Source organism: Stegodyphus dumicola, chromosome 9 (assembly GCF_044657685.1).
Source record: "Stegodyphus dumicola isolate Sdum_Otavi_A_Nest chromosome 9, ASM4465768v1".
Lineage (NCBI taxonomy): Eukaryota > Metazoa > Arthropoda > Arachnida > Araneae > Eresidae > Stegodyphus > Stegodyphus dumicola.
In genome coordinates, this window is record NC_140776.1 from 7,878,533 (window position 1) to 7,890,371 (window position 11,839).

The following is an 11,839-nucleotide window of genomic DNA, read 5'->3' on the forward strand; positions in this document are numbered from 1 at the left end:
GCAGATCATTTAGTGGTAACAGGAGCAGGAATTTCAGCTACTACATTTGGCAAACGACAACACGATACAAGTCCGTATGCAAGACGACCAGTTGTTTGTGTCACCTTGACTTGGGGACACAGAGGTGCTCGTTTATCTTGGGCAAGAGAACACGTTTCCTGGACTGGTCAACAATGTGCGTCTGTTCTCTTCACAGACGAGTCTAGGTGTATAATGGAGAGTGACTGAGGTCGTCAGTTTATCTGGAGGAAATAACGCACGAGCTACCAACCAATCCCAAATTGTGGAACGAAACAGTTACAGAAATGGTAGAATAATGGTTTGGGCTGGGATCTCTTTCGGTGGTCACACTGACCTGCATGTGTTCCATGGAGAAACGTTGACCGGTGTGAGATATCGAGATGAGATCCTTGATCAATATGTTCGCACATATGCCAAATATCTTGAGGGTCACGGTATGGGAGCGGATGGAGTGGCCAGCTCAATACCCAGACTTGAATCCGATATAGCATCTTTGGGACTACCTCGGGAGACAGGTTCCTGCTTTAAGTCCTCCTCCAAGGTCGTTAGATGAGCTTGAACAAAGATTGCACCGTGTCTGGTCGTTGCTTCCCATTTCACTGACTGACAACGTAATTGACAGCATGGAACGTCGCTGTCGCCAATGTTTTGCAGCTAGCGATGGACACATTCCTTATTAGAACCCATTTTTTTAATGTATAGAATTTTTCCTCAAAAAAGCTGTGATATACTGTTTCTTCAAGACTGGATTAGTTTGCCAAGAGGTCAATTTTTTGTTGTAATTCATATTTATGTTAAACTTTAGAAACATTCTATGTCGCATTCTTTAAAGAACATGTCTGTAAATTTCTTGTTTCGATGTTGCGTCATTCTCTAATTAGACACAAAAAACATGCTGTTAGTCAACTTTTGGAGGGCAGTGTAGTTTGACGAAATCGTTTTGCGGTCTTAGAAATGAGGGAATAACTTTAAAAAGTGCCTTTCGGTTTTACATTTACCGAATTATTTTACTGAACATTTTGATGTAGCAGAATTATTGTTTTTATCATTTGCAAATACCACAAGCTTAAAGGAGAAAAAAAAAAAAAAAAAAAAAAAAAAAAAAAAAAAAAGAAGAAGAAGAAAAAGAAGAAAAGTTATTTTCCATGCCTGTACGCTGTTTTAATAATAACACATCAGTTTAAAAGACATAGAATTCATTCTTAATGTAAAACTTCAAACCACAAATTAAGTACTTATACTTCCTTCGCAGTATTAATATTTCTTTTTCGTGCTTTCCTTTTATGTAGACTAAATAAGCGAAAGAAGCTGAGAAAGCGATAAAGGGCCAACTCTTGTGTGCTTTCCAACTCATGTTCGCAGCATGCTACGATAATGTAACACCGAGTTGCCGTGGGGATGCCGAGGAGGGGGGATCGGTAGAAAACCCGCCGGCATTTTAGACTAATTACAGAGCAACAGATTCAATTACAAGAACGTTTCTTTTGAGTGACTCGAATCTTACACCACGACACAAAGATGAATAAGAAAAAAAGAAAAATTCAAAAATCGGTAGAAAAGTGAGAATCAAAATAATAATAGGCAGGAGAGAAAAAAAGAGAAGACGCAGAAAACATTTTAAGATAGATTATACCCAGTAGCCAGATCCCCTACCGGTCTACAGGTAGCTAATAGACAACTCAAATTGTTACTTTCGAATAGACTCGCATAGAAAAGACAGGTACGGGGGGATGTGAAAAGGAGGCTGCTGAGCTGTTTTAAGGCTTATTCTGAAGAAGCTTCTTAAATTAAGGTGGCACGGGATGAGAGAAAACAGTATGGAGCCTCGCAAAAAGAAGTGTGTTGATGAGAGCAACCTGCGTTTTCCACTCATCGTCGCATTTCTTATTTTTTAATGCTGCCTAAGTGTGTGCCGTAAGAAGTTAATTTCACTCTATTAAATTATAGTTTAGAGAATTAAAATTAAAATGGGATTAATGTATTTTAAGTAGTTATTAAATAGTTTTGTTTTGAAAAATAACAGTAAGTGTACAGAGTGGCTCACAGAACTGTTCGTACTTACCAATTTTGGAGAAATATTGCTTTATTTATTAATAAAAATTGATATTTGAGAATGAAATTTTTTTGATAATATCTGTAAATTTCTCTTAGCAAAACTACGATAATTACTTTATGAGCATATTAAAACTTTTTTTGGGAGAGATTCACTAATAAAAGAGTAACAGAAAAGTTGCCTCACAGAAGTTTTCGTACGCTCTGCACACTAGTAAATATTGTAGTATTTCAGTCAGTTAGTATTTTGTAGTATATACTGCAGTATTTATGACAGCTTTCAAACGTCTGGGCATAGAGTTTTTGGTAATATCTACATCAATGTTCCTCCATTCTTCCATCATTATTTGTTTTAGTTCCTTTCTTTGTTCTAATATTCTGTCATCGCACTCTAACCTCTCTCTCCAGATGTGTTCTGTTCAGTGTAACTGTGATGACTGAGGTGGTGTTTTCAGAACTTGTGAACATTTATGAATACCCAAAAGGCTCATGTTGAGGGCCGGGTGCTTAGAAGCGTTATCCTGATAAATTGTCCACAATATTTTTTTTTTTTAAGTTTGACATTGCTAAAACATGTATATTTTCGTCGTTTAAAACGTACGCATAACTATATGATGTTGTGCGTTTTTTTTTTTTTTTTTTTTTTTAGTTTTAGTTTGGGGGTGGGGAGACGAAATCATTCACACTTGAATCATGGCCGAAAAGGCTATTGCATTAATGATGACTAGTACGAAAATGCCGCCCAACCGGTATAGTGGTTAGCTTCGCTGACTGCCATGCTGAAGGGCCTGGGTTTGAATCCCGGAGAAGGCATGAATTTCTGTAAATGTCGGTGCGGCACTCTAAATATGCGGCGAGCCGAAAGTCCTCTCGTGTGGTTTAGTGGAAGGCGAGAGAGGTAGGAGACCATCGGCATTCCCCCCCCGGCGGTGCTCTCCATCAAAATTGGGGACGGAACTGACCCAAATAGCACTATCACCTTGTGATGTTGCGTGTCCCCACTTGCCCGCAACCGTAGTAGTGACTGCTATGAACTGGAATTACACAAACTCTTAAGAAGGTTTAATCTCTTTTTATTCCACTTTAGAAGTTACAGATGCGTTCACTTGACGCTCACAAACTACGCCGACCCGGCGGTTAAATAAAAATAAAGTACAACTAAAAAATAAATAATCAGGATGAATAAATAACAAGGTCACTACCTACGAGGCTCTATAAACGTGACTAACTTAACCGCGTTCTAAGATACAGCTGAGATTTCAGCAAACTTTGAATAAGAAGTTGAAAGATTCAACTATTTGCCGAAGTAGGCTCACAGGCCGAATCGCGCGGTTCTTAAATTTCTACCTAGCAACCTTCACGCTCGTGAATCAAGAAAGCACACCTACAAACTTCTATTTAACTCAAATTACTTCTGCTAAACATTTGAATACTTTGCGCGTTCTACTAAAATTTACATACTCTGGCATTGGCAATTCCAGGGGAAAGTAAGGCTTGACAGGAAAGATAGCTTAAAATAAATGTTAGTTAAAATAAATATAAACCCTACAACCTGTTAGGTGCTCTAGGCTGTTACCAACAGCAGGCGTAATATAGCGCTTCTTGCCACGAGGAATTTCGTGGGCTTGGACCGACTGCGTCAGACGAGTGAGCATTTAGCAACAACAAATACAACAGTACAAAAATCACAACTGGCCTGATAGTTTTTATTTTAGACAGGGACAATTATTTGGAAATACATAGTACTATCAATCCTCATTTCAAATCCTGCTCCTTGTAAATAATACGTCAAAAAAAAAAAAAAAAGTCGTCGTAGAAAGGATTAGTTTATTCATTAAATTTACGTAATATAATTATCATAAGTGCTTAAATAGTTACGCTGTCTCAATTACTTTTGATGAAATTATTTCTTATGAATACAAATGTTACTGTTTTTATATTATTATTTACTTAATTTTTAATAACTTTAGTAAAAATTCGGGACAATAGCCATAGGAAAAATCTGATAACGTAATTTTGTTTCATTGGAAAGTAAATCAAATAAGTATTTTGCTCACTGAAAACGACAATCTGTGTTTTTCAATCTTTTTTTTTTTTTTTTTTTTTTTTCAGATTAAAATTACGCACATCCCGCGACTCGATCCTTTTTCTGCTTATTAGTTAGAAATAATATCTTAATAAAATTTTGCAGCTGGAGTGTCACACGTAAATGTTGTAACCAGACACTTTATTTCGGAGACCGTTACTGAAAGACTATTCATCATTTTATTTTAACGATTGTTATCAAAGGATTGTTTATCATTTTATCTTAATGATTGCTATTGAAGACCTATATATCATTTTATGTCACCAAGAAATGGGAGGGAAAATAAATATCTTTTGGCAGCTATTACGAAAACATGTAATGGATTAGTTGAATTAAGAAAGAATCCTGTCCCTCTTAAGAAGGAATTCTAGGATGTGAATTGTCGTGGATGCTTCAAGAATGCTTAATTGCTCAAAAATATTCGGAAAAAAAGGGGGAAAATTGTATGGAAGAAAGTAATGCAGGATTGATGAGCAGAGTTGTTAATAGATACTTTTGACATAAGGTCTGAGATTCTAAGAGGATTTTACAGAAAGTACTTTGCAAATTCTGAGAAAATTAAACGATCTAGAGAAATTATTTAACAAAATCAAATAATGTTGCAAAAATAAAAAAAAGTAAAAATCTGAAAGTTTTCATATTTTATATTTCGCTTAAAGGGGCGTATTTTCAACGTTTTGTGTGTTACCTTTATTTATTAAATATCATATTCTTCGCTCTTAAACCATAAAATTCAGTTCAACAGCAATATCGCAAAATAATTTAAAATTAGCATATTTGTAGAATTTCCGATATACAGCCTCGCGCGCTGGAGATAATTTTTTTTTTTTTTCTTACAATGTTGACATTGCTCACTTTGAAATCGTTGAGTTTGTTAATGAAAAAATTCGTTAAAGTTTCACAAAATTTTAAATAGATAATAAAACAAATTCGAAATTCAAAATTCGGGCTTCCAAGTGCGCATGTTTCGGTTGGAGGACTACGCTATTTAAAATTGGATGGCTCTAGGAACCGTTGTTTCTTCACAATGCCATCACATTCATGCACATTCTTCATTATTTAGTTTCTTTAAGTATAATACATGGCGATAATATTGGGTGGCAACAGTTTGAAAAGTAAATCAACGCAAAATTGCCGTTTTGAAATTAATAACCTTTCTTGGCTAACACCGTTTGGGCTAAAAATGAAACTAATAAAGTAAAAAACTAAATAATGAATAAATAATAATCTAAAATGTAAAACATTTTACAGTGTCAAAATCCTTTATAACCTGTAACAAAATTTTATACTTTACAGAAAAATCTCTGTAAAATGTAATATTCTTTGTAGTAGTGTAACATTCTTTGTAAAAGTGTGAAAAATTCTCTATAACATTTATGTCACCAGTATCTGATAACATATATTTGTTTTTTTTTTATCAAAATTTTGCTTCCAAAGAATTAAAAAAAAATTAATAAAAGGCGCTAATAGAGCAGAAAAAGCTGAGTCTTTCAAACGCAACAGCTGCTCATTTTGTGGTTTCCTGTTTGGAAGAAAGTAAAAGGAGCAGTTTTCATGAAATTAAATAGCCGGAATGGGAAAAGTATTGCTTTCAAAGGACTTGAGAATTAGCCTAGCCTAACAAGTTGTATTTTTAATACACGAGAATTAGTCGAATTTGATTTTAAGCGAGTTTTTAGTAAATTCAGACAAACGTTTTAGTAAAACTCCCAATTTTAGCTGTTGTAATATGTCACGAAACTAATGAATATTCTATCACAATTAGACGAAAGATGTACACATTTTTACAGCATATTCTATTGGAATGAGGGGAAAGATATTTTTCAATGCAGGAATAAACACTGCACCGAGAAATAGAAGAAAAATGAGAAGACTTTTTTTTTATTTGAGATTTAATTTGAAATTGAGATAATTTGAGATTCAATCCAATTTTTTTTTTTTTTTTATTTTACAATTAAAAGATAAAAATTCAGTAAAAATTTTTTATATTAGGAACAGTATTCAAAATGGAGTTAGATAATTCTGAAACAAAGCTATAAGCTATTTCTCCCACCTTCTTACCGTGCCTTCGTGGTGTAGTGGTTCTGCACGCTGGGCCGGTATTCCACAGGTCCGTGGTTCGAATCCCAGCGAAGGCGGTTGCTAATTTTTCATTACTCCTGCTTCCAAATTACCTAATGTCTCTACAGTGGCGCCCGAACTAAAAGGGTGTTGGATGAGGTTTCTCCTCACCCAGGATTTGGCGATTGGGTCCCCTAAAAAAAACCCAATCGCCCTTTAAAAAGGTGAGCATATAAGGTATTTTTCCCACTTTCCTAGCGTGCCTTCGTGGTGTAGTGGTTCTGCACGCTGGGCCGGTATTCCAGAGGTCCGTGGTTCGATTCCTGGCGAACGCGGTTGCTAATTTTTCATCTTGCCTGCTTGCAAAAAATCCTAATGTCTCTACAAGGCAATCGAAAAATGGAATGCTTTAATAAATCTAACTCTCGTGATCTTGAAAAGTGAAATACATAGAATTTATATTTCTAGTTTTTTCTGCAACTAACCAGCATTCTCAGAAGGAAAATCATTTGAGTTGCTGAATGCCATCTGACACACGAACTTAAAAAAAAAAATTAAGTGAATTGGTTCTAGGCTTAAATGCAGTTTAGAAAACCACGTTACAAAACTGAAGATGTTGAAGAAAAAAAAAATTGTTGAACATCTTCTGCGTTGAATGACGTTCCCAATGAATGCTGAGTTTCAACAGAAACTTATTGTGAGGATAGAAAAGTTATCGCTCTTGATAATATATCCTCTGCACAGTAAGTTGTCTGACTAGAAGTGTCGTCTTGTCTCTAAAATATTCTCTCGATTTCTAGCTTTAGCCCGCTTTAATAATTTTTAGAAATCCGTTTTGTCGCTATGCCGTTCACTGAGGTAACTGACGAATCATTTTTATAAGTAGACGTAGAAAAAAAATGAATTTCAACTGTGTTTTTAATTTTATAATTTCTAGGCTTGCTGACTTGTTTTCCTCATTTAAAGAAAAGAGGGATCAGAGAAGAAAAGGAAATCATCCATAGTAACTTTGTTGCTGGGTTTTTCCCCTAGGAAGTTCAAAACGATTTCGATTGTTGAGGGATTATGGAAGGAAATTATAGGAATAAACTTCGTTATTGGACTAGAAGAGAAACACGCTAATGTGACAATCAAAATCGCTTAAATATACTTACGCTAAATACAAGGTTGTTTTTACGATTTTGATTCGTTATTGGAATTAAATTCAAAAATACAGATAAGGTAAATAACTGCCAGATTCAGAAAAGTTGTCAGATAAGTATTGCATCCTTTCCATTCCAGATATTCATCGCTAGTGTACGTAGCGCTAGATAAGGATCAAATGGAAAGTAATACAATCTTAGTTGTACCCAGGGACTGGATTCTTTCGTAATGCTTCTGCAGTATCGTATTATTCAAGAAAAAAGATGAACGCTAAGATAATATTCTTTCATTTCAGAAATTGGTTCATTTTGAAAATCTCTAGATGGCGCATTTGGTGAAGCTCTCAATATCTAAAACACTTTTAATACGAGCAAAAGAAAACGTTATGTTAAATTCTGTTTTATAATTACTGATCTAGTAGAAGAGTCGTGTATTATTTCCATGATGCAATTCCAGAAGACATAGAAAATGCACTTTTCCCACGCACATTATTACTAAATCTTTGTTGTCTGGTACAGATGAGTTCATGTTTTATCAACACTGGCTTTCTGTTAAGCATCATAGTCGGATGTTTGTATGCCGTTTCAAAATTCTTATACTTAATGGTCATACCATTTGGTGTAACACTTCCTCTAAAGATCAAGACGAAAAAGTATCGAAGAAGAAAAACAGTCAGCACTTTGAGTGGTTTTTTCAAAATTTTAATTCCAATGCTAAAGGAAATTTCGCATCAATGAAATGTTTCAGACATCTTACGTCATTTTTAATACTTCAGGTGCTTGTTATCGAAAAAGAAGCAACTTTCTGCCTGTGAAAGATCGGATTTCGGATTATGAACTTCATCAAGAGATGAAGGTACACCAACGCATTTTTCTTAACAATTCGCAATCAAATGTCAGACCGCACGGTGGCATCTTCCTGCATCTGCAGAAAACCGCACGTTTTAATAGCTCTTGGAGACAACGACTGTGTTATTAATGTGAATTTAATTAATCTCAAAATACATTATTTTAAACTTTGAGTTTTTATTTCTCACGTCGATCTACTTTTCTCAGCGACGATCTCAGGGAGAAAAATTTTAAGACTCAAAGCATGTCTCAGTAGGACACATAATATCTCAAGGATCCCAAAAGCTATACTTTTAGTTTATGGCTAATTTGATTGCTAAAGGTGGCCGTTACAAAACACACAAATTTAAAAAAAAGCTACAGTAGAGTCTCAAATTTAGATAAAAATACACACTATTTTGATGACGTCACAAGTGCACGTACCCGAGTTAGGTTCTAACACCGTCTAATTCTATGTTGGACTCGACGGCGAGAAACTGTGGGAGCGACGTACTGATTTTGTTTGTACAAAGATAAATATAATAGGCCGAAAAATAAAGGTACAGCGCAAGAGAATAATACAGGATACAGCGCAAGAGATAAGCAGAAAAATTAAAGAAAGATTTATCGGAAGAAGATAATGTAGGACATTTAGCTGTAAAAAGAAGGAAAAATGCAACAAGCGCTGTATGAAAATAATAAGAAAATAAAATCGACCGAAATTGTTAGTTTTCGAATAAATCAAGATGCCTCGAACTTTTCAAATGTTTCAAGATGCCTCGAACTTTTCAAAATTGTCAAAATTAGATATACCTTTAGCAGATTGTAGTGGGGAGATTCTTCAGCGGTGTCTATCAAATAAAAAATTTGTCAAAAACATCAAATTGGGGTATGTTTGCAATGTTTGTGGCAGATAGTGGATTTTGGAAAAGCGGCGAGTAAAAATGAAAAATTTTGGGAGTTAGTCTTGTAGTGTTTCTTTCTTCCTTTTATCAATTAACTAAGTGTGGAAGGAACTGCTAAGAGAATAATCGCTTAAATCCAGAAACAGAAACTTAACACTCAAGAAGGGTTAGTGACCCTTTATTGCTCAAACTAAAGGTGTACAGACTGTCCCTTTCTCAGGACGTACAACAAAGCTTCCACTTGGACTTAAAAATATAAGAAATAAGAACTTAACTAATGACTAACTAAACAGACCCGAAGCTAACAGAGTTTCACGCTAGTTGGCCTTTACATCTCGAATTAGGGCTATCAAGACCCGTAATACGGCGGAGCGTAATAACAGCTTAGAGAGACGTGGCCAAAAGGCAAACGCGTGCTAGTCAGGAACTCTGGATTCTCTCTCTCTCTCTCGAAGTCAGTGGAACTTCGACTTAAATATTATTCCTTCTTATTTGCATTTAACGTGATTCTAAAAACACATTCTGGTGAGGAATTGTAAGATGAAGCTAGGAGAGACAGGAAAGGAGCTTGAACTTAAAAACAACTGTTATGAACTTAGCATAAACCTTGCAGTCTTATGCCTCTAAACCCAGCGGCCGTTTGAAACAAATGTAACAGACATCTTTCCCTCAGGTTTTTTTCTTTCATGGGAATTACATATTAGGCTGTTTAAATAGCTGTCCACGCAATACTTATAGACATTTTTTTAGCTGAAGCATCTTCTCACTAAAGGGCGAATGGTTCAGACCGCTGAACACAGTTCGGTCCAGATTCAAATCCCTCTTCGAAAGCGCTTCCCACTTTATAAGCGTTTTCGTAGTTTCTTCATATGAAAAGTAAAAATAGAGCAATTTCCTTGGAAAGGTCCTCCACGAAAGTTTCGTTTACATAATTCTTACTAATTTCTGTTTTAGTCAAGATTTCATAAAAATGTGATTTCGCTGCCTAATCGGTACTGGTTAGCGTCGTTGATTGCCGTACCGAAGGACCGGGTTCGATCCTGGAGAAGGCATGGCTGTTTGTAAATGTATAGTGTCGGTGCGGCATGGGGGCACTCTAAATATGTGGCGAGCCTAAAGTCCTTTCGTGTGGTTTGATGGAAAGGGAGAGGGATTGAAGACCGTCGGACCTTTCCCCCTTCCTTCAAAATTGGGAGCGCAACTGAGCTAAATCGCGCTGTCACCTGAAAGGTACCCAAGGCTGTTGCCAACGGCAAGCGTAATCTAGCGCTCCTTGCCGCGAAGAATTTCGTGGACTTGGGTGACAAGTGAGCATAGGCAACAACAACAACATAAACGTGATTTTTCTGTTTACGTGCCATGTTTCTATGAAATGACTGATCAGACTTTCAGGAAGGTCTGTATAGCACCATATCTATATAAAATGACCAATTACCGTGTTCCTAACATAAGAACTTTTAGAACTATAATTGAATTTGAAGTCATATAAAGATTTCGACTCGTCAGTTTTTATTATCTCAAATAGAATTATGATTGATTATGCATTCGAAGTTGTTAAGCACTCTGGTCGCGTATTCGAGAGGTCCATGTTCGAGTCCGTGCGATGATATTGCACATTTCTCATATATCTCCCGTTTCAAGAAAACCTAAGACTCTAAAAAGTTTAGTAATTACGTTAGATTTTTATATCATAAAATAGTTTACATTTGAGTTCTCACTTTTTAAGAAAATATTGTTAAATTAAATTTAAGAAAATATTAAAAGTAATTAATTTTAATTATAGATTATTTTTGGCATTAAAAATTAGTTAAAAATAAAATAAAATCTGAAAAGTTTTAAATTTTAAATTACGTCTAAAAGGGCGTTTTTTTTCAACGTTTTGTGTGGTACCTTTATTTATTAAATATCATGTTCTTTGCACTTAAACAATAAAATTCAGTTTAATAGCAATGTCACAAAATAATTTTAAAATGAGCCTATCTTTAGAATTTCCGATACAAAGTTTCGGGCGCCGGAGATAAAAAAGTTCTCTCCCCCCCCCCCGTAGAGTGTTGCCTTTGCTCGCTTTTAAATCGTTGAGTTTGTTACTAAAAAATTCGTTACAGTTTTACAAATATGTAATCGATAATAAAACAAATTCCAAATTTCAAATTTGGTCTTCCACATGCCCATATTCGTCGGAGGATTACGTCATTCAATATTCGATGGCTCCCAGGTACCGTTGTTTCATCACAATGCGAGAAATAGACATCCATTTATGCAGATTTTTCATTATTTAATTTCTTCAAATATGATGCAGGACTCTAACATTGGGTGGCAACAGTTTGAAAAGGGATTCGGCGTTTATAGTGGTTCAACGCAAAATCGCAAAAAGAAAACAATATTTCATCAGGGACAAAGCGCATTTGGACTAAAAATGGTAATTTGTTGACAACGAAGCGCTCAAGGTGTATTACAACTTTATGTCAACGATGTAGAAGGAATTTATTTAATACATTGCTACGAATTTTGTGTTTAAATAGGTAATTGTAGTAGAATTATAATTAAAATTGTTGTATTTCCCCATGCAATGCAGCGCGAGACAAAATTTTAAGAGAAAGCTGTGCCAGAAAAGTAAGAGTACAGGGGCACGTGCATTTAACATTCAATAAATTGGTATTTCAGTAATTTGTATTGCAACTGAATAAATATAACTTACTAATATGTTAGCTGAAACCGCCATTCCACACTCTTATTGCTTTCCA